The sequence below is a fragment of the Oncorhynchus nerka genome, linkage group LG1, assembly GCF_034236695.1.
Source record: "Oncorhynchus nerka isolate Pitt River linkage group LG1, Oner_Uvic_2.0, whole genome shotgun sequence".
NCBI lineage: Eukaryota > Metazoa > Chordata > Actinopteri > Salmoniformes > Salmonidae > Oncorhynchus > Oncorhynchus nerka.
The window spans coordinates 32,136,088-32,159,721 of record NC_088396.1 but is presented as its reverse complement, the minus strand read 5'-3'; the positions used below and the strand labels follow the sequence as shown (position 1 = coordinate 32,159,721).

The window sequence follows — 23,634 nt, the reverse complement described above, 5'->3', positions numbered from 1 at the left end:
CCAAGTGACTTGGTGTATAGCGAGAATAGGAGAGGGCCTAGAACAGAGCCCTGGGGGACGCCAGTGGTGAGAGCGCGTGGTGAGGAGACAGATTCTCGCCACGCCACCTGGTAGGAGCGACCTGTCAGGTAGGACGCAATCCAAGCGTGGGCCGCGCCGGAGATGCCCAACTCGGAGAGGGTGGAGAGGAGGATCTGATGGTTCACAGTATCGAAGGCAGCCGATAGGTCTAGAAGGATGAGAGCAGAGGAGAGAGAGTTAGCTTTAGCAGTGCGGAGCGCCTCCGTGATACAGAGAAGAGCAGTCTCAGTTGAATGACTAGTCTTGAAACCTGACTGATTTGGATCAAGGTCATTCTGAGAGAGATAGCGGGAGAGCTGGCCAAGGACGGCACGTTCAAGAGTTTTGGAGAGAAAAGAAAGAAGGGATACTGGTCTGTAGTTGTTGACATCGGAGGGATCGAGTGTAGGTTTTTTCAGAAGGGGTGCAACTCTCGCTCTCTTGAAGACGGAAGGGACGTAGCCAGCGGTCAGGGATGAGTTGATGAGCGAGGTGAGGTAAGGGGAGAAGGTCTCCAGAAATGGTCTGGAGAAGAGAGGAGGGATAGGGTCAAGCGGGCAGGTTGTTGGGCGGCCGGCCGTCACAAGACGCGAGATTTCATCTGGAGAGAGAGGGGAGAAAGAGGTCAGAGCACAGGGTAGGGCAGTGTGAGCAGAACCAGCGGTGTCGTTTGACTTAGCAAACGAGGATCGGATGTCGTCGACCTTCTTTTCAAAATGGTTGACGAAGTCATCTGCAGAGAGGGAGGAGGGGGAGGATTCAGGAGGGAGGAGAAGGTGGCAAAGAGCTTCCTAGGGTTAGAGGCAGATGCTTGGAATTTAGAGTGGTAGAAAGTGGCTTTAGCAGCAGAGACAGAAGAGGAAAATGTAGAGAGGAGGGAGTGAAAGGATGCCAGGTCCGCAGGGAGGCGAGTTTTCCTCCATTTCCGCTCGGCTGCCCGGAGCCCTGTTCTGTGAGCTCGCAATGAGTCGTCGAGCCACGGAGCGGGAGGGGAGGACCGAGCCGGCCTGGAGGATAGGGGACATAGAGAGTCAAAGGATGCAGAAAGGGAGGAGAGGAGGGTTGAGGAGGCAGAATCAGGAGATAGGTTGGAGAAGGTTTGAGCAGAGGGAAGAGATGATAGGATGGAAGAGGAGAGAGTAGCGGGGAGAGAGAGCGAAGGTTGGGACGGCGCGATACCATCCGAGTAGGGGCAGTGTGGGAAGTGTTGGATGAGAGCGAGAGGGAAAAGGATACAAGGTAGTGGTCGGAGACTTGGAGGGGAGTTGCAATGAGGTTAGTGGAAGAACAGCATCTAGTAAAGATGAGGTCGAGCGTATTGCCTGCCTTGTGAGTAGGGGGGGAAGGTGAGAGGGTGAGGTCAAAAGAGGAGAGGAGTGGAAAGAAGGAGGCAGAGAGGAATGAGTCAAAGGTAGACGTGGGGAGGTTAAAGTCGCCCAGAAATGTGAGAGGTGAGCCGTCCTCAGGAAAGGAGCTTATCAAGGCATCAAGCTCATTGATGAACTCTCCAAGGGAACCTGGAGGGCGATAAATGATAAGGATGTTGAGCTTGAAAGGGCTGGTAACTGTGACAGCATGGAATTCAGGAGGCGATAGACAGATGGGTAAGGGGAGAAAGAGAGAATGACCACTTGGGAGAGATGACGAGTTACTATTGCCCGACTAAACTCTAAAGATAGAAATATATTTTACATCAGTCACAGTCAATTCATTAATTCTTATTTACCTTCGGTCTCATTCTGAATGACACAAAACTCTTGGATATCTGCACGAACCCTAGCATAAATGATGAATCAGCGATGCACAAATTGGCTTAATTATTTATTTACGAACTAAACTAAATAACCACACAGAATTACATAAACAAACAAATAGGATAGCTTACACATTGATTACTAACATGATGCAATGAAAAGTCCCTAGTGGACTAAAACAATATTATGGCTTGTTACACAAAATGGCAGATTCAAAAGAGAGGGAAAAGGAGACGGAAAGGAATTCCACTAACGTACATATAGCTGATAACTATGCTCATGGAAATGTGAATACTTTGCACATGAACGGCTGCTCATTCGAAATAATTGCAATCTATATTTTTACGTGTGTATGTCTTTGCTGTCTCTCTGTTGAAAACACTCAATCCATCTACGGGGGTAATCGACAGAAAGTCTGGTTGTGTAAGTCTCTGGTTGTCCACCAGAGATCACCATGTCTTTTGTAGTTCTAGCTTCTTGATTTTGGAGTGTCTGTGAGAACGGACCTTCCAGAGGAAGTGTTTGTTAGAATGGATCTTTCAATGTACCACCCAGTGTTTCGCGGCAGAGTTTACTAAACTAAAGTACTTAAACAGCTGCATACTGAATGTTCCTGTGTAGTCTTCTTCTTTCAGAGTTTCTAATAATTTCAAGATGCAGCCACGCTCCATGTTTTTCTGGTCTCATAGAGTCTGACCATTCATGACGTCTGGTTCAACACCGTCCGCCTGCTTGGTCTGATCTTGTAGTTTTCTTAACCACTTGTAATGTATTCAGCTGGCGCTGCAAGTAACTGATCTATAGAGAATTCTTCAGTGGGTCCTTTTAAACACTTGGGGAAAAAGGGCGTTCCATTATGTTTGTCATAAAGTCTATGCTCACGTGGGCATGGTTACTGACTGGATAAACTTTACATGAAAAAACATTTTCTCATTTAGAAGGCAAAGATCATATTTCATCTTTTCACAAATAGTTTCGTATTTAATCCTATAAGTTCCACAACATTTTGGATGTAAACCTGACAAATGGGAAATATTTAAGAGATTCAGTTATGTTGTTATACCGTCCTTAATGAGATCCCAAAACAACAACTGATCTGACAACGGACCATTCCAACTGTTAGATTACAGAAATATTGTTTCATTATTCAACCTTTTTATGTTGTTTTGGCAGGAGGAATCTCCTTGAAACAAAAGGTTTCTTTCCCAACCATCCTGCAGAGTTTCTACAAGGTATTTACGACCGTCATCAAATGACCAACTTCACCCCTCTCCCTCTCTGCTGGAGAGCGAGAGAGAGGGCACTGTAGAGCGGACTCACTGTAACCTGATCCTTCGTATCCTCACAGGAGAGTTGTGACATTAATGTGAGAATAGTTCTAAAATGTATCCACAAAAAGTTTCCCTCTTTCTCTCTCTCCCTCTCCATGTCGTTGCGTAAAAAGCCATATTGTGTCAGTCCGCTAGGGACATTTGTCTCATGTAGTAAGTGTGTATGTTTATTCTCCCCATCCTACCAAAAGCCATCATGGGCGGAAGAGAAAATGCTTCATAGATCTAATACCAGAACAGGTTGTTTAAATCAAACTACTGTAGGATTGTTTTAACCTGTATTCACGTTTCTTAGAATTTTTGAAATACAGTGCTCTATCTGCTGCTTGGTATCACCTAAACATTGGAACACAGTGACATCTATTGGAGATTTGAGTGAATCACCTCACATTCTAATTCCACATAAACAATTAGTAGTCTACTACTACTTATTATTGGCAAAGGCCATAAAACAATGTCACTCACTTTGATATCAGAGTGAAAACATTTCGACCACTGATCAATCATTATGCTGATTCCCACATGTAATATTTGTATTGGTTGAAATAGCCTAAGCAGTCTGCTGAATAACCCCAGTTGACAAGGTTTGAAATATCATCCATTTTACATTTGTTATTGTCTTATAACTAACTTTCACAATTCACAATAAGACAGGTATATTTCTATACTCACCAACTAGCCTACATTTAAAAAAAATGAAAGCTCCAAAATCATTGTCAGAAGTGGGATTCGAACCCACGCCTCCATTCGGAGACCAGAATGCCCTTTCCAGGAAGGATTTTCACCTTGAGTCTGGCGCCTTAGACCGCTCGGCCATCCTGACAACTCTGAGTAGATATAAGAAAAAAGAGCCTTTCTTCATATCGGGTGCGGTACTACAGTTTTAAATTATTTTACAATATTAAATGTATGATATCGTGAAATGTATGATATAGCTAGTTGGGTATTTCCATTTTGTTAGCAGATCCAGCTAGTTCACATTTTGTTAGGAAATAGCTAGCTAACGTTACTGGTAATTACTGCAAACATCTCACAGCTAGCGTTAACAATTTATCAATGGAAATGAGGAAATAATACATAACTTTTCTTGTGAAAATTTGGATTTATGGCTTTGTCATTGGCTGAACATTATACTAGATATGGCACTTTACCGGCGTTGCTTTGCCCTGGAGGGTTGTAAATATATCTTCGTGTGTTGCTATTTTTACTAATTTAATCTACCCCAAAAAAGTTTGTCAGAAGTGGGATTTGAACCCACGCCTCCATTCGGAGACCAGAAACCCCATTACTATGGAAGGTAGAACCTTGAGTCTGGCGCCTTAGACCACTCGGCCATCCTGACAACTGAAAGGGAAGAAAGTTACACCACTTATAAAGATACACGTAGTAGTGCCCATTTTATAGGCTTGTTGATGATAACTATTTGGGTAGTTAGTTTCACTACTGAGTTTACTTTACTATAAACCAAACACTTGCCAATATGAACACATTTGTCATTTTTAGCAGTAGTTTAGCAAACTGAAGAGAGAGTCGTGTTGCACCACGTGACCGTGTGTTTTCACCACCAATTGGACGACGAGTCATTCGTTGTTATTGTAAAAAGAGGCGTGTCATGTTTAGTGTCGTTATGAAATGTTACACTAGCCGTTTGGCTCGTTAAAGGACTTCAAGAATACACAAAGTGAGTATAGGTATTTGGTAGAAGGCCTATTGCGCATAAATCGAAGGTTGGAATTGTAGAGGTTCTGACTGACACTCATGTCTTCACAGAGACTAATTTACAGACAGGGATGGGCAAAAATTACAATTACAAAAATAACACAAAGATCATGTATCAAAATGAACTAAGAAATACATGTATTTTGTAATGTATTTAATTCAAATACAAACTATATGTATTTTAAAAAACGTTTGGAAGTAGCCGGCTGAACAGCAACAATGTCTCAGTAACGGTTCCAGAAACGTTTTACTTGCTATGTGATATGTTGTTGTTTATCTACCTTAGTGGAATGCATTGACTGTAAGACAGTGTTTGGTAAATAACCAAAATGTATATATGAAAATGTACATTCCAAAATGAACTGCAAAGCACACTGGGTATTATTATTTGCCCTGTTTCGGTCAGAGCTCATTTCAATAATACACAGCATGCTTTGGAATTGTTCATTTTTACATATTTATATCTAGTTAATTTAGCAGACACTCTTATCATACTATAGTGCCATCATACTTCTGATACGAATGTAGCGTGAAAGTGTTATACAAATGATTAAATGCATATTTAAAATACATGTAACAGAAATACTGCCCATCGGTGCATTCAGATTGATGTTAGCAAAGATACAGTTTATTTTATTAGCAGTCATGCAATTACTATGTCGACTGTATTTTTTTCTTCATGGTAGTGGTGGGTGTGTGCCCTGTGCTTTGCATAATCTTTGGCTAATTTCGTATCCAACAGTAATCTATCTCCGTTCCATAATCCCCATAATGCCAAGGACCTTGTTGAGATGTGTTGTTCTTGTGTTCTACAGAAGCAACAACTAAACATTTTAATCCTGGGGACCTGGATGTGAACCTGAGTGGCAGATCTTTTGTGGTCACTGGGGCCAACAGCGCCGTTGGAAAAGCTACTGCCCATGAAATAGCCAAAATAGGTACTGTATAGGCAACATTTAATGCCCTAGAGTTGGATAAATTCATACAACAGTGAGTGAATAGATGTTTTCCATCATAAATGTATGGTACCATTTCACCATACAGGATGTCTATACAGTCCACATTAAGATTCCTTTACAGTCATAGTGGGTGATAGGCTAGATAATGATTAATTGTGGAGTTATGAGTGCGCCCCAGTCCAGATGGCACCAAACCTCAAAGTGAGGTCTCATAAAGGTTTATGTAGACATACAGACTGACAGACCAACCACGAGGGACAATATGTTGTTAGATTCCCCCTCAGGTGGAAGAGGTGCTTTAAGGTAATTATAGTTTACACCATTTTTGATATAGGGTTGTGTGGTTAACATTGGGTTCTTTTGGGTTTTATTGCTCTACAGGTGGGACGGTCCACCTAGTGTGTCGTAACAAGGGACGGGCAGAGGAGGCAAAAGAGGTCATTGTGGAACAGAGTAAAAACCAGGTCAATCATTCAATCAATCAAATGGTTTTATAAAGCCCTTTTTACATCAGCAGATGTCACAAAGTGCTATACAGAAACCCAGCCTAAAACCCCAAACAGCAAGCAATGCAGATGTAGAAGTACGTGGCTAGGAAAAACTGCCGGCTACTCACAACTGCTGTTCAGAAGTTGCATCCAGCGGGCTAAATTGTCATGATCAGTGGCTTCAAGTTTGTAGCCTTACATTTTTTACGAGCTGATCATAGTTCAAATGTCAAATTCTTCTGCATTTCCCTCTGTGTAAACACATTGCAAGTAGGCTCAGAATAACTCCCACTGATAAAGTATGGTAGCTGACATACATTTAATATTTTAAACTTTCATTCAGAACTGAAAAAATTCCCGATTTCAACATCTGGAAAATACATATTTTAAACATTTTTGCTTACTGGGACTATTCTAGTAGAGGAGGCAATTTGATTATTATCGGCAGAATGTCCAGTACCAGCCCCAGGTGAGTAGGAGTAAATGACCTGTCAGTCATCAGTCTGCACACTAAACAAACACCACACACATCTGTTCATGCCCAGTGACTGCCTGGTGAGGTATGAAGAGCCATTGAGTGGAGTGTGAACAGGTTCTTCAATTTGTGGCTTGTTCATGGGGTCATCCTGAGCTACGTGCTGCACAGATTAGCTAATGTTTCCATGATAAGGATCTATGCCCAGCTGGGTGGAAGTTGATATATAGATCAGATAATCTGCAGAATGCAGTCTGTTTTGATAGTTCCTGCAAGTCATATGTTTTTATGCCTCCGGTTTGTTAGATAAATAACTACTGTTTATATACTTAAGTCCTGGCCAAGATTCTTCAATTTTTTTCAAGGCTATCACTCCCACAGAATTACATGTTTGATTTCTTTGTAATCAAATTTGAATAATATAATTGATCTTTCCAACTGCCAGCAGAATAGTGCGGACTTATTTTGTGGTTCTTCTATGTTGCTTTATCTTTTTCTTTCTCTCTGCAGAATGTCCATGTTCATATTGTTGGCATGTCCAGTGCAAGACAAGTGTGGGAATTTGCTGAACGTTTTGCAAAAAGCAACATCGTACATTTACTGTTAAGTATCTGTTGGGTGGAGGTATCCCTCCAAGCCTTACACATGTGTCAACCAGTGGAGGCTCCTCAGAGGAGAAAGAGAAGAACCATCCTAATCAGTGAATAAAACAATTGTGAAACATTTTAAACAGTTTTATTTAAAACTATACTAACTATATGAACTTGTCACCAAATAACTGATTAAAACACACTGGGGTAGCACCATGTTGTAGCCGGAAGAGAGCTATTTTCCATCCTCCTCTGTGTACATTGACTTCACCACAAAAGCTAGGAGGCTCATGGTTCTCACCCCCTTACATGAACTTACACAGTAATTATGATGACTTCCGGAGGACAGTCTCCAACCTATCAGAGCTCTTGCAGCATGAACTGACATGTTGTCCACCTAATCAAAGGATCAGATAATTAATCTAGTACTGAAAGCATAAGCTACAGCTAGCTAGCTAGCATACAATCTGGTGAGTAGTTGACTCAGAGATATAAAATAGTTTAACAGTTTTGAACAAATTAATTTATTCTAAATTAAGGAGAAGCAACAGAGAGAGAGAGAGAGAGAGCTAGCTAGCTATATTTTGTTGTATTTTTTTTCTCATTTTCACTTTCTTAGCTAGCTAATGGAGCTAGCTAATTTAGCCTACTCAAACACCCTGCTCATAAAGAGAGGAATTATATTTATGCTAGCTAGCTGGCTAAGGCTATCCAACACTGGAACTCTTCCAAGTCAAGGTAAGCTTTCGGTTTCCTTATTTTATTGCCACTGGGGCCCGCCAGTGTAATTGCTATACTGCTTGCTGTACACTACTGTGTCAGTGTAGTGGGTTTACTAACTCGTTAGTTCCAGTAGCTATGTTGACAATGATGTTAGCTAATATGGTGACAATAGCACACACAACAGTATCATCGGCATACAAGTGCAGGTTACAATTTAACAGACAAGTTGATATTGTTCATGTGAAAAGTACAGGACCCAGAATTGACCCCTGCGAGACACCTTTCATAATATCCAGGAAACCTGATTTAACACCATCAGTAGATACACATTGAGTTCTATCTGTTAAGTCATTTTTAAACCAGTTACATGCAGGCCAATTGAGGAAAGCCTCTAAATTAGCAGTGAGTGATCAACAGTATCGAAAGCTTTTGACAGGTCAATTTAGCCTATTAGCCATACAGTTAACCACATAATTTATAACTATGGATGCATAACTATAACTGGGGAAGCATTTCTGGTGCAATAACAAATGCACCTCATCAAACTAAACTTCAAGTAGATCATTTAGGCACTGATCAATCTTTCAATATTAGAAGGTAATAGTAAAAAAAAATAACTGCAAAAACGTCTTTAAATCTTTCCTTTAATTTTTTTGTATTGTAGTCTAAACTAACATAACACCAAAGAAATACAACCTTAATTAAGTGCTTAATCTAAAGTAAGTCAGTCATTAACTTCAATAAATACTGATTGAATCAATAAATGATTAAACTTGTCTATGGGAATAATACTAATTTGATAGTTTATCATTCTCCTTGAGAACTTTCATCAGAACAACTTTGAAAATAATTTCAAAGCTATTCCTCCAATTTTGGGGAATATTCCTGGTAGGAACATTGTAGCTGCAGTCCCAACAGTATCCAGAGCCTTGCTAATGAATGATGGCCTATTCTCTACCTCTTGTGCCTTCGCATCCTTAAGGGAATCTATCTCTCTTTGCATTTGGCTTGCTTTGTCATCAAATCCTTGCTGGAGGAGATCACTCTGCTCCTGAAATGACAAATAAAGTTAGCCACATACAGTACATCACATACACAGTGTATAACTGACAAATGCAGTGTACACAGACACACATCGTATTACTACAGGTACTGTAGTTTTAAAGTGTACTTCTCAATGTTTGTGTTTTTTTTATTCCTACCTTCAGTCTGGCCTGTAGAACTCTATCGTGCTCTGCTATGGCATTTCTGCTGTCTCTCTCCATCCTCTCCATCAGCTGGTTCACATTCTCCTCATACGTCCTCTGCTGGTCCGCTCTCAACCTCTCCTGGACAACCAGCTGCTCCTCCATGGCTCGATTCTCCCGCTCAGATGCCTCCCTTCTTGCTTGCTCGGCTAAAGAGGGAGAGAGTATGAGTGACAGAGAGAGACCAAGGGAAAGAGAGAGTGATAGGTAAGCCTTCATGTGGTGGTCATTAGAATGTTGTCGTCAGGTTGTGTGTTGTCATTTTAGCACACTGATTTGGCAGATGTTAGTTTTATATTTATAATATCACCTTCTGCTCTCTGCTCAGCTTCAGTGAGAGACTGGTCTGCTGACAGGATGGCCTCACCAATGCTGGCCTTCCTTTCCAAGTACTCCTTCAGTACCTCTTCACCCTGGAACCACCACACATAATATATAACTTTCAACATCACATCAGTGCATTCATAACTCCTTTGACCAGCATCCACAAAACATGATAATTACATAATATTCTAAAATAGCTGAAGCACCACCTCCCCAACATATCTTCACTCCCCTTCCTCCCTCAGATCTGTATTCGCTGGTGGCCAGTTTCAGGTCGTTGCAGTACTCTTTATATCCGCCAGGGGTCATGTAGGAGCCATCCCTTATTTTCTCCTCCAGGGGGGCAAAGATGCATTGGATTTTGGACTCGCATGACTTCTGGGACTCCTTGTAGTTCCTCTCACAGATCTTCTCATACTCCTCTTGAAGCACTTTCTATAGAAAGAGGTTGGTTCAGAATGTACCAGAACAAACCAGAATGTCTTGGTTGAGTTGAGGTAATAAAATGGTACCATATAAAAGGGATAGTTCACCCAAATGACAAATTAACCTAATCTTGTTAAAGACATGTATCATTAAATGTAATATTGACTCATTGAATATAGAATCTATATTCCCATACCATGAGCTCCAACTGGTACTTCTGGTCCTCGTCTTTGAAGGAGTTGTTGATGAATATGGCCACAGCCTCCTTCTCCATGACAGCATGCACTTCAGACAACTCCTCTTGGGTCTCTGTGGGGTAGGCTACCCAGTCAGCCATGCCCTTCTGGTAGTGGGCCCTGGCCCTCTCAATGGCACTGGAGTTCTCAATTTGGGCCAGCGCCAACACAGCATTGTCCAGGCAGGGGATCTGCCCGCTCCGGATGGCAGACACATATGTCTCTGCCAGGTTCCCCAGAACTGCAGAAGAGAGAGGGAGAGAGTGAGTGAGCAGAATCTGCATATATACACTCAGTGGCCAGTTTATTAGGTTCACGAAAATACACTGCTCAAAAAAATAAAGGGAACACTAAAATAACACATCCTAGATCTGAATGAATGAAATATTCTTATTAAATACTTTTTTCTTTACATAGTTGAATGTGCTGACAACAAAATCACACAAAAATTATCAATGGAAATCAAATTCATCAACCCATGGAGGTCTGGATTTGGAGTCACACTCAAAATTAAAGTGGAAAACCACACTACAGGCTGATCCAACATTGATGTAATGTTCTTAAAACAAGTCAAAATGAGGCTCAGTAGTGTGTGTGGCCTCCACGTGCCTGTATTACCTCCCTACAACGCCTGGGCATGCTCCTGATGAGGTGGCGGATGGTCTCCTGAGGGATCTCCTCCCAGACCTGGACTAAAGCATCCGCCAACTCCTGGACAGTCTGTGGTGCAACGTGGCGTTGGTGGATGGAGCGAGACATGATGTCCCAGATGTACTCAATTGGATTCAGGTCTGGGGAATGGGCGGGCCAGTCCATAGCATCAATGCCTTCCTCTTGCAGGAACTGCTGACACACTCCAGCCACATGAGGTCTAGCATTGTCTTGCATTAGGAGGAACCCAGGGCCAACCGCACCAGCATATGGTCTCACAAGGGGTCTGAGGATCTCATCTCGGTACCTAATGGCAGTCAGGCTACCTCTGGCGAGCACATGGAGGCCTGTGCGGCCCCCCAAAGAAATGCCACCCCACACCATGACTGACCCACCGCCAAACCGGTCATGCTGGAGGATGTTGCAGGCAGCAGAACGTTCTCCACGGCGTCTCCAGACTCTGTCACGTCTATCACATGTGCTCAGTGTGAACCTGCTTTCATCTGTGAAGAGCACAGGGCGCCAGTGGCAAATTTGCCAATCTTTGTGTTCTCTGGCAAATGCCAAACGTCCTGCACGGTGTTGGGCTGTAAGCACAACCCCCACCTGTGGACGTCGGGCCCTCATACCACCCTTATGGAGTCTGTTTCTGACCGTTTGAGCAGACACATGCACATTTGTGGCCTGCTGGAGGTCATTTTGCAGGACTCTGGCAGTGCTCCTCCTGCTCCTCCTTGCACAAAGGCGGAGGTAGCGGTCCTGCTGCTGGGTTGTTGCCCTCCTACGGCCTCCTCCACGTCTCCTGATGTACTGGCCTGTCTCCTGGTAGCGCCTCCATGCTCTGGACACTACACTGACAGACACAGCAAACCTTCTTGCCACAGCTCGCATTGATGTGCCATTCTGGATGAGCTGACCTACCTGAGCCACTTGTGTGGGTTGTAGACTCCGTCTCATGCGACCACTAGAGTGAAAGCACCGCCAGCATTCAAAAGTGACCAAAACATCAGCCAGGAAGCATAGGAACTGAGAAGTGGTCTGTGGTCACCACCTGCAGAACCACTCCTTTATTGGGGGTGTCTTGCTAATTGCCTATAATTTCCACCTGTTGTCTATTCCATTTGCACAACAGCATGTGAAATTTATTGTCAATCAGTGTTGCTTCCTAAGTGGACAGTTTGATTTCACAGAAGTGTGATTGACTTGGAGTTACATTGTGTTGTTTAAGTGTTCCCTTTATTTTTTTTGAGCAGTGTAGTTGGCTCCTATAGACAGTGTGTCACGTTGCTGTGACTTGCTATATAAAGCAGGCAGACATTGAGGTATTCAGTTACAGTGGTTTTTCCTTTAAGTTGCAGTGTACCGCGGCACAGCTTGCATGGTGCCACAGAATTCTATGGCACATTATTTAAGTGCCAACCACTGGTACCATTAATGCTAGTTAGTGCTAGTTTGACCACCAGAGGACATCTTTGAGAAGCATTTGATAGCCTTCAATAGTGGCTGTACTAGAGAATTTAAAACCTTTTTTTGTAAGAACATAGTTTATGGGACTGATTTTAAGAAATGTTGCTTAATTAATTAGATTAATATGATGGTGTTTCTATTCCAAAAAAAAGGTCAGGAGTAGGCTACAGTACTTAAATCTCTGTGCAATCTCTGTGACTCATTTCACTGACAGGGAGGAAGGAGTAGGCTGTCCTTATAAATAAGAATTTGTTCTTAACTGACTTGCCTAGTTAAATAAAGGTTACACTAAGAACATAACATTTCATAACATTGTAGTCTAACCAATGCCCAATCGAAGAGTCAGTGAAAATAAAAATCTCATTGATTTATCAAGACCAGTCCCCATGCCTGTCTCAGAGCAGCGCGAAATGATGCTAAAATAGTTGTAGGCTATTGCTTCAAATCCTATCCTAACTTCAATATGCTCTTTAAATAAATAAATAAGACCACCACTTTTAACAGCACATTACTCAACACTAGTGAGACTCATGTCGCCTACGGTAGGCCTACAATATATTGAAAAATATGACGTGACTCTCCGCCAATAATTACATATATTTTATTTATTATTATATTTAACTAGGCAAGTCAGTTAAGAACAAGTTCTTATTTACAATGACAGCCTAGGAACAACAGATTTTTACCTTGTCTGATTCGATCTAGCAACCTTTCAGTTATTGGCCCAACGCTCTAATCACTAGGCTACCTGCGGCAGGAGGATTGGACTGGAGGATTCTATATTAAAACCAAAAGCCATCTCATGGGTCTCCAGGTGGCAGCTGGCACGGGTATCGAACCATGCGTCTGTAGCAACGCATTTTGCACTGCGGGAGCCCCTATCCACTCCGGAGCCCCCATCCACAAAGTAGCAAAATACAGAGAGGTGTTGGTAAAGGTATACTGTCCTGCTCACATCCCATAATACTGTACATGGTGTCCAGGTCAGGATAACCAAAACATGTCTTTATTAAAAGGCTATCAGAAAGAATGTTGGTACTTATTTATTTTGATCCAAAGCCATGAATGAGTGAGTTACTCAGCTTTATGTAGGTGCCGCTATATGAATGTGCCATCAACTTGATAATATATAACGATATTTATCCTTGGGGTCCCTTGATACCAATTGGGCAAAGTTTGAACGCCACACTTTGTGGAATCCATGCCCCAAAGAATTTAGTCTCTTCTGGATAAAATTGGGGGTCCAAGCCGATTCCTGATGGGCGTACCTAATAAACTGGACACGGACTAACTTATATACAGTGCATTCAGAAAGTATTCAGACCCCTTGACTTTTTCCACATTTTGTTACATTACAACCTTATTCTAAAATTGATTAAAGTTGTGTTTTTTCCCCTCATCAATCTACACACAATACCCCATAATGACAAAGCAAAAACAGGTTTAGAAATGTTAGCAAATGTATAAAAATTCAAAACTGAAATTACATTTACATTTAAGTCATTTAGCAGACGCTCTTATCCAGAGCGACTTACAAATTGGTGCATTCACCTTATGACATCCAATGGAACAGCCACTTTACAATAGTGCATCTAAATATTTTAAGGGGGGTGAGAAGGATTACTTTATCCTATCCTAGGTATTCCTTAAAGAGGTGGGGTTTCAGGTGTCTCCGGAAGGTGGTGATTGACTCCGCTGTCCTGGCGTCGTGAGGGAGTTTGTTCCACCATTGGGGGGCCAGAGCAGCGAACAGTTTTGACTGGGCTGAGCGGGAACTGTACTTCCGCAGTGGTAGGGAGGCGAGCAGGCCAGAGGTGGATGAACGCAGTGCCCTTGTTTGGGTGTAGGGCCTGATCAGAGCCTGGAGGTACTGAGGTGCCGTTCCCCTCACAGCTCCGTAGGCAAGCACCATGGTCTTGTAGCGGATGCGAGCTTCAACTGGAAGCCAGTGGAGAGAGCGGAGGAGCGGGGTGACGTGAGAGAACTTGGGAAGGTTGAACACCAGACGGGCTGCGGCGTTCTGGATGAGTTGTAGGGGTTTAATGGCACAGGCAGGGAGCCCAGCCAACAGCGAGTTGCAGTAATCCAGACGGGAGATGACAAGTGCCTGGATTAGGACCTGCGCCGCTTCCTGTGTGAGGCAGGGTCGTACTCTGCGGATGTTGTAGAGCATGAACCTACAGGAACGGGCCACCGCCTTGATGTTATTTGAGAACGACAGGGTGTTGTCCAGGATCACGCCAAGGTTCTTCGCGCTCTGGGAGGAGGACACAATGGAGTTGTCAACCGTGATGGCGAGATCATGGAACGGGCAGTCCTTCCCGGGAGGAAGAGCAGCTCCGTCTTGCCGAGGTTCAGCTTGAGGTGGTGATCCGTCATCCACACTGATATGTCTGCCAGACATGCAGAGATGCGATTCGCCACCTGGTCATCAGAAGGGGGAAAGGAGAAGATTAATTGTGTGTCGTCTGCATAGCAATGATAGGAGAGACCATGTGAGGTTATGACAGAGCCAAGTGACTTGGTGTATAGCGAGAATAGGAGAGGGCCTAGAACAGAGCCCTGGGGGACACCAGTGGTGAGAGCACGTGGTGAGGAGACAGATTCTCGCCACGCCACCTGGTAGGAGCGACCTGTCAGGTAGGACGCAATCCAAGCGTGGGCCGCGCCGGAGATGCCCAACTCGGAGAGGGTGGAGAGGAGGATCTGAATGTTCACAGTATCGAAGGCAGCCGATAGGTCTAGAAGGATGAGAGCAGAGGAGAGAGAGTTAGCTTTAGCAGTGCGGAGCGCCTCCGTGATACAGAGAAGAGCAGTCTCAGTTGAATGACTAGTCTTGAAACCTGACTGATTTGGATCAAGAAGGTCATTCTGAGAGAGATAGCGGGAGAGCTGGCCAAGGACGGCACGTTCAAGAGTTTTGGAGAGAAAAGAAAGAAGGGATACTGGTCTGTAGTTGTTGACATCGGAGGGATCGAGTGTAGGTTTTTTCAGAAGGGGTGCAACTCTCGCTCTCTTGAAGACGGAAGGGACGTAGCCAGCGGTCAGGGATGAGTTGATGAGCGAGGTGAGGTAAGGGAGAAGGTCTCCGGAGATGGTCTGGAGAAGAGAGGAGGGGATAGGGTCAAGCGGGCAGGTTGTTGGGCGGCCGGCCGTCACAAGACGCGAGATTTCATCTGGAGAGAGAGGGGAGAAAGAAGTCAGAGCACAGGGTAGGGCAGTATGAGCAGAACCAGCGGTGTCGTTTGACTTAGCAAACGAGGATCGGATGTCGTCGACCTTCTTTTCAAAATGGTTGACGAAGTCATCTGCAGAGAGGGAGGAGGGGGGGGGAGAGGATTCAGGAGGGAGGAGAAGGTGGCAAAGAGCTTCCTAGGGTTAGAGGCAGATGCTTGGAATTTAGAGTGGTAGAAAGTGGCTTTAGCAGCAGAGACAGAAGAGGAAAATTTTGAGCAGAGGGAAGAGAGAAGGTTTGAGCAGAGGAAAGAGATGATAGGATGGAAGAGGAGAGAGTAGCGGGGGAGAGAGAGCGAAGGTTGGGACGGCGCGATACCATCCGAGTAGGGGCAGTGTGGGAAGTGTTGGATGAGAGCGAGAGGGAAAAGGATACAAGGTAGTGGTCGGAAACTTGGAGGGGAGTTGCAATGAGGTTAGTGGAAGAACAGCATCTAGTAAAGATGAGGTCGAGCGTATTGCCTGCCTTGTGAGTAGGGGGGGGAAGGTGAGAGGGTGAGGTCAAAAGAGGAGAGGAGTGGAAAGAAGGAGGCAGAGAGGAATGAGTCAAAGGTAGACGTGGGGAGGTTAAAGTCGCCCAGAACTGTGAGAGGTGAGCCGTCCTCAGGAAAGGAGCTTATCAAGGCATCAAGCTCATTGATGAACTCTCCGAGGGAACCTGGAGGGCGATAAATGATAAGGATGTTAAGCTTGCAAGGGCTGGTAACTGTGACAGCATGGAATTCAAAGGAGGCGATAGACAGATGGGTAAGGGGAGAAAGAGAGAATGACCACTTGGGAGAGATGAGGATCCCGGTGCCACCACCCCGCTGACCAGAAGTTCTCGGGGTGTGCGAGAACACGTGGGCGGACGAAGAGAGAGCAGTAGGAGTAGCAGTGTTATCTATGGTGATCCATGTTTCCGTCAGTGCCAAGAAGTCGAGGGACTGGAGGGAGGCATAGGCTGAGATGAACTCTGCCTTGTTGGCCGCAGATCGGCAGTTCCAGAGGCTACCGGAGACCTGGAACTCCACGTGGGTCGTGCGCGCTGGGACCACCAGATTAGGTGGCCGCGGCCACGCGGTGTGGAGCGTTTGTATGGTCTGTGCAGAGAGGAGAGAACAGGGATAGACAGACACATAGTTGACAGGCTACAGAAGAGGCTACGCTAATGCAAAGGAGATTGGAATGACAAGTGGACTACACGTCTCGAATGTTCAGAAAGTTAAGCTTACGTAGCAAGAATCTTATTGACTAAAATTATTAAAATGATACAGTACTGCTGAAGTAGGCTAGCTGGCAGTGGCTGCGTTGTTGACTTTGTAGGCTAGCTGGCAGTGGCTGCGTTGTTGACACTACACTAATCAAGTCGTTCCGTTGAGTGTAATAGTTTCTACAGTGCTGCTATTCGGGGCTAGCTGGCTAGCTAGCAGTGTTGATTACGTTACGTTGCGTTAAAAGAACGACAATAGCTGGCTAGCTAACCTAGAAAATCGCTCTAGACTACACAATTATCTTTGATACAAAGACGGCTATGTAGCTAGCTATGTAGCTAGCTACGATCAAACAAATCAAACCGTTGTACTGTAATGAAATGAAAATGAAAATGTGATACTACCTGTGGAGCGAAGCGGAATGCGACCGGGTTGTTGAGTGCGGAAGTTCTATTCAGGTGGACGTTGGCTAGCTGTTGGCTAGCTAGCAGTGTCTCCTACGTTAAGGACGACAAATAGCTGGCTAGCTAACCTCGGTAAATTAAGATAATCACTCTAAAACTACACACTCTAAACTACACAATTATCTTGGATACGAAGACAGCAAAGACAACTATGTAGCTAGCTAACACTACACTAATCAAGTCGTTCAGTTGAGTGTAATAGTTTCTACGGTGCTGCTATTCGGTAGACGGTGGACGTTTGCTAGCTGGCTAGCTAGCTAGCTGCTGGGCAGATAGCAGTGTAGACTACGTTAGGACGACGAAATACGATATTTACGCTATTATCTTTGATACAATGACGGCTATGTAGCTAGCTAAGAAGAAATTGCTAAGATTAGACAAATCAAACCGTTGTACTATAATGAAATGTAATGAAATGTAATGAAAAGTTATACTACCTGCGGACCGAAGTGCGGATGCGACCGCTCGCTCCAACCCGGAAGTAGATAAAAATATCACATTTGGGGTCGTTGTCCTGTTGGAAGGGGAACCTTTGCCCCGGTCTGAGGTCCTGAGCGCTCTGGAGCAGGTTTTCATCAAGGATTTTTGTACTTTGCTCCATTCATTTTTATTGCCTTGATCCTGACTAGTCTCCCAGTCCTTGCCGCTGAAAAATATCCCCACAGCATGATGCTGCCACCACCATGCTTCATCGTAGGGATGGTGCAAGGTTTCCTCCAGACATGATGCTTGGTATTCAGGCCAAAGAGTTCAATCTTGGTTTCATCAGACCAGAGAATCTTGTTTCTCATGGTGATTGTTGCTTTTATTAAATATGTTTATTTTGGTTTATTATGTGCTGAATTATATTGTTTTATACACGTGATGTTTTTATTGTAATGTATACAGGGCTCTCTTGTAAAATGGATTTTTAATCTTAATGTGACTCCTTGTTTAAATAAAAGTTAAATAAAAAAAGAATCTGATTGTCTTTAGGTGCCTTTTGGCAAACTCCAAGCAGGCTGTCATGTGCCTTTTACTGAGGAGTGGCTTCAGTCTGGCCACTCTTCTATAAAGACCTGGTTGGTGGAGTGCTGCAGAGATGGTTGTCCTTGTGGAAGGTTCTCCCATCTCCACAGAGGAACTCTAGAGCTCTCTCAGAGTGACCATCGAGTTCTTGGTCACCTCCCTGACCAAGGCCCTTCTCCCCTGATTGCTCAGTTTGGTCGGGTGGCCAGCTCTAGGAAGAGTTTTGGTGGTTCCAAACGTTTTCCATTTAAGAATGATGGAGGCCACTGTGTTCTTGGGGACCTTTAATGCTGCAGAAATGTTTTGGTACCCTTCCCAGATCTGTGCCAACACAATCCTGTCTCTGAGTTCTATGGACAGTTCCTTCAACTTCATGGCTTTTCCTCTGACATGCACTGTCAACTGTGGGACCTTATATAGACAGGTGTGTGCCTTTCCAAATCATGTCCAATCAATTGAATTTACCACAGGTGGACTCCAATGAAGTTGTAGAAACATCTCAAGGATGATCCATGAAAACAGGATCCACCTGAGCTCAATTTCGAGTCTCATAACAAAGGGTCTGAATACTTATGTAAATTAGGTTTCTGTTTATTGTAATAAGTTAGCAATAAAATAAAATAAAATGTTGTCATTGAGGTATTATGTGGAGATTATTGAGAAAAAAAGTATATATAATCAAATTTAGAATAATGCTATAACATAACAAAATGTGGAAAAGGGAAGGGGTCTGAATACTTTCCGAATGCACTGTATACATACATACATACATACATACATACATACATACATACAAAACATTAGAAACTGCATGGGTCGTACTCTTATTATAATAATTAACTGTGTACAGAACATTAGGAACACCTGCTCTTTCAATGACAGACTGACCAGGTGAATCCAGGTGAAAGCTATGATCCCATATGGATATCACTTGTTAAATTCATTTCAATCAGTGTAGATGAAGGGGATGAGATGAGTTAAATAAGGATTTTGAAGCCTTGAGACAATTCGAGACATGGATTGTGTGAGTGCCATTCAGAAGGTGAATGGGCAAGATAAAACTTTTAAGTGCCTTTGAACAGGGTATTGTAGTAGGTGCCAGGCGCACCAGTTCGTGTGTGTCAAGCAAGAACTGCAATGCTGCTGATTTTCTCAAGAGTTTCCAGTGTGTATCAAGAATGGTCCACCACCCAAAGCACAACCAGCCAACTTGACACAACTGTGGAAAGCATTTTGAGTCAACATGGGCCAGTATCCCTCCCTGTGGAATGCTTTTGACACCTTGTTTATTCCATGCCCTGACGAATTGAGGCTTTTCTGAGGGCAAAGGGGGTGCAACTCAATATTAGGAAGGTGTTCATAATGTGTTGCGCACTCAATATATAGTTGTGGTAGTGATGGATGTAGTAGCGATGGAAGTAGTATAAATAGTAGTACTACTTGTAGAAGAAGTAAAGGAAATTGTAGTAGTTGTAGTGGTGCTGGTAATAGTAGTGGTAGTAGTGGTGGCGCACTGGTGGTAGTAGAGGAATTGTTTGTAGTATCAGTGGTAGTAGAGGAAGTGGTTGTAGTATCAGCTGTTGTACTTTAGTATATTTGTTGTATTATAATAATTATACTCACGTCTGCCGGTAACTTTCAGGCCCTGTTTCAGAGTCTTGGTCTTGGCCTCATTGAAGACGTGGTCACAGAACTCCTTGGCTTGCTCCACAAAGGCAGGCTCCAGGTCAGCGTCGGTCAGCTCCTCCATACGTCTCATTTTGTCTCCGCTGGCTGGCCTCTCAAACACAAAGCACCAGCGAGGAGAGAAATAGTTCCGCAGGCAACTACGAGGCAGGTTGTACTGCTGAACCTTTGCACTTTGACCTTTTGTAAAAAGAAAAAATATTAATATCAGCCTAAATTAACAACTTCTATGTGCACAACAACGTTTTATGTTTATGTATGTATTCATATTTACATATTTACTATTTACTATTGATACTATACCATCAATCCAGTTATGTGGGGTGGCAGGGTAGCCTAGTGGTTAGAGCAGTGGACTAGCAACCGGAAGGGTGCAAGTTCAACCCCCCGAGCTGACAAGGTACAAATCTGTCGTTCTGCCCCTGAAGAGGCAGTTAACCCACTATTCAGGGTCATTGAAAATAAGAATATGTTCTTAACTGACTTGCCTAGTTAAATAAAGGAAAAATAAATGTGCTAGTCAGTATTCTCGCCTGTTTTCAGTTTAAGAGCGTTCTCCAGGTACTCATTGGCTGTGATGGGTCTCCCATCAACCTCCAGGGTCAGGGTGAAATCTCTGACTGTCCACACAAAGGAAGGAAAGTAACGCAGGTACTCTGAAGATTCCTCCCCGTCTCGCTGGTTGGACTTCACCTTGATGTGCTCCGTCAGTTCTGTCACATAGCTGTAGAAGGTGGTGTTGAGGACAAAAATGAAACCAGATATACTAACATACATTATAGTGATTAGTGCTTTTTGAGGTCGGTTCGGTTGTTGGGGCAGCAGGGTAGCCTAGTGGTTAGAGCGTTGGACTAGTAACCGGAAGGTTGCTAGTTCAAACCCCCGAGCTGACAAGGTACAAATCTGTCGTTCTGCCCATGAACAGGCAGTTAACCCACTGTTCCCAGGCTGTCATTGAAAATAAGAATGTGTTCTTAACTGACTTGCCTGGTTAAATAAATGTAAAATAAAAAAAAAAAAAAAGTTGGGGATGAAATTAACCCAGATATACTAACATACAATATAGTGCTGAGTGATTAGTGCTTTTTGAGGTCGGTTCGGTTGTTGGGGATGAAATTAACCCAGACATACAACACTACACTATATTTCTTTATAGGCCTGGATACTGTAGTTTCTCCAGGGCGTTGTTGTCGATGGTTCCCAGGCTGTTGTACACCAGAGTACTGCTGAGCAGGACAGCCAGGGAAAAGATCCAGTTGTCATTCTTCTCATCACCCTGCAGACACAACAGAAGGAACACATTGGTACTCTGTTCATACTAGAGTGAAATTAAGTCAGTAACTAAATGTCTACTCCATACGCCGTTTTATGGGCTCCCTACCTAAATAAAGGTCAAAGCTGGAATCCTTAATTGAAACATTAACCAAGCCACACCCTGCCTCAGTTTTGGTTTTTAAAAAACTAACAAAAAAAGAGCTGAGGGATGGGTCTGAAGAAATGTAACCACTGAAATTCATAGACTGAGCTATGGGTGCAATGACTCACCATCCGTGACATCATAATTGTAGTTAACCATGATGTTATACAGAGTTTAATTACATTTACAAACATTGGAGTAAAACAAGCTTATATTTTGGGTTCTGATGGGGTATGACAGTTGAACTAAGCTCATGGGTCATTATTTATTTGTTGTACTCTTTAGAATCAATTGGTATACATCATACATTTATAAGTCAGACATTATATACAGATGATGACATCAGCTATCAGTACTAGACACAGTTCATTGAGATAACATGGGATTTTACCCATAGCAATGTTATATTCTGTCATCTAAACAATCTGAACCATAAAAGGTTTTTGATAGAGAGTGAACTTTGACCTCCCACCTTCTCCACGTCCCCCAGCCCCTCTGTATCCAGCAGCACCAGAGTGTGGTCTCTTTTTTCAGGGTGAGGCACACACCACATCCAGATGCCCTTAGTTTTGGACTGGATGGTGGCTCCCAGGGCAAAACCTTGAGGACAGAGGATAAAAACGGTTCTTAGGATGGAATCTGTAAAGAGGCAGCAGGATGTAAAGTGTTAACTCAAGGCTGCTGGTTTTCAGATGAACCTGTTTGTCTAGTTATACTGTATATCATACTGACAGACTGAAAGTGAAACTAGCTGCCAGTGCAAAACGGCACCCTGATCTACACAACCCACCCAGAACAAATGTGGTTGGAACAAAATGTGTTTTTGATGTTTGCTCTGCTGTCTGGTTGTACGTTATGGTGTAAAACAAAGAGAAACTGTAGTTTCCACAATGCAATAACAGGATGTGTCAAATTTCCAATTTTGGAGAGAAAAAAACATCAAAGCATAATGTGTTTAGAACAGGACAAATCTGTACTTTGGTGCAACATATCTGTCTCTAACTCTGAATGACAAATGCAGTACATAAGTTAACACTTTCTGTTTCACATTTCTATTACCATATCTTTATGAGAAATAATTATCTTATACATAATCATTCCTTATCCATATAACAGTGTTGAGGTCATGCATATTGTTATGTACATTGTTCGGACTTTGGACCATAGATTAAAAAAATGCTTGAGTGGTTCACCTTTCCTCTCTCCAGCCAGCTTGTTCATGAGGTAGGACTTGCCGGTGCGGTACAGCCCGACCACCGACACCACTACCACATGCTGGTCAATCTGGTCCAGGATGTCCAGTGCACTGCGGACCACGCAGCTTCCCATGACTGTCGTTCTCTATCAGACATACTGGTTCCTTCATGGATACTCTCTGGCCTGTCATGATGCTGACCTATAGAAACAATGGCAACAACACACAATAACTTTTAATTGGGTAGGGTACTGTGTGTGTGTCACAGTCCCTACAGACTTTTTTATTGCAATTAAATGTAATGTGATAAAGGAGGCACATGAACAGGTGATAAAGAGTGAATCAAGGCTTATCAACAGATTGGGTGGACAGTGACAAAAAAATTATAATAAATTCAGGTCCGGTCCTGGCCGTTCTGTCGCCCTAGGCTAGACAAAATAAATTGCCTCTCCCTATACCCCACAAAGCTAGAATAGTCCCAGAAAGCACAAAGATGTTGAAAATACATCTAAAATACTATTTTCCAGACATAAAAAAATACATGTAAAAAAAATTGGGTCATTTTTCGGTTCTGAATTCAAGTTGAAAATACCATCTATTTTTCGACCAAATCAAGGCCGGTCCGGACTGGACGATGTCTGAACCAAACAGACGTCTATGATTGATTCAAGACATCCAAAAGACATCGGTCTTTACATAAGTATTCAGACCCTTTGCTATGATACTAGAAATTGAGCTCAGGTGCATCTGTTTCCATTGATCATCCTTGAGATGTTTCTACAACTTGGAGTCCATCTGTGGTCAATTCAATTGATTGCACATGATTTGAAAAGGCACACGCCTGTCTATATAAGGTCCCACAGTTGACAGTGCATGTCCGAGCAAAAACCAAGACATGAGGTCAAAGGAATTGTCCATAGAGCTCAGAGACAGGATTGTGTCGAGGCATAGATCTGGGGAAGGGTACCAAAACAATGTTGCAGCATT

General features: G+C 43.3%; 1 long non-coding RNA gene, 2 other non-coding genes and 1 pseudogene across 4 annotated transcripts; 1 reads left to right on the top strand and 3 right to left on the bottom strand.

Moving 5' to 3' along the window:
- Positions 1-3,859: 3,859 nt before the first annotated feature.
- Positions 3,860-3,968, bottom strand: trnal-caa (transfer RNA leucine (anticodon CAA)). Its single transcript has 2 exons — positions 3,931-3,968; positions 3,860-3,905 (listed from the first exon to the last, which is right to left on the bottom strand). It is a non-coding gene; the product is annotated as a tRNA-Leu (tRNA).
- Positions 3,943-7,509, top strand: LOC115110226 (uncharacterized). 2 transcript variants are annotated; one of them, XR_010463871.1, is made up of 4 exons: positions 3,943-4,012; positions 5,680-5,802; positions 6,205-6,287; positions 7,297-7,509. It is a non-coding gene; the product is annotated as an uncharacterized LOC115110226 (long non-coding RNA). The 2 variants fall into 2 exon arrangements; XR_010463870.1 differs by lacking the exon at positions 3,943-4,012 and adding an exon at positions 4,755-4,826.
- Positions 4,379-4,487, bottom strand: trnal-caa (transfer RNA leucine (anticodon CAA)). Its single transcript has 2 exons — positions 4,450-4,487; positions 4,379-4,424 (listed from the first exon to the last, which is right to left on the bottom strand). It is a non-coding gene; the product is annotated as a tRNA-Leu (tRNA).
- LOC115129296 (guanylate-binding protein 1-like) lies at positions 7,506-22,844 on the bottom strand (annotated as a pseudogene).
- Between the last annotated feature and the right edge of the window lie 790 nt (positions 22,845-23,634).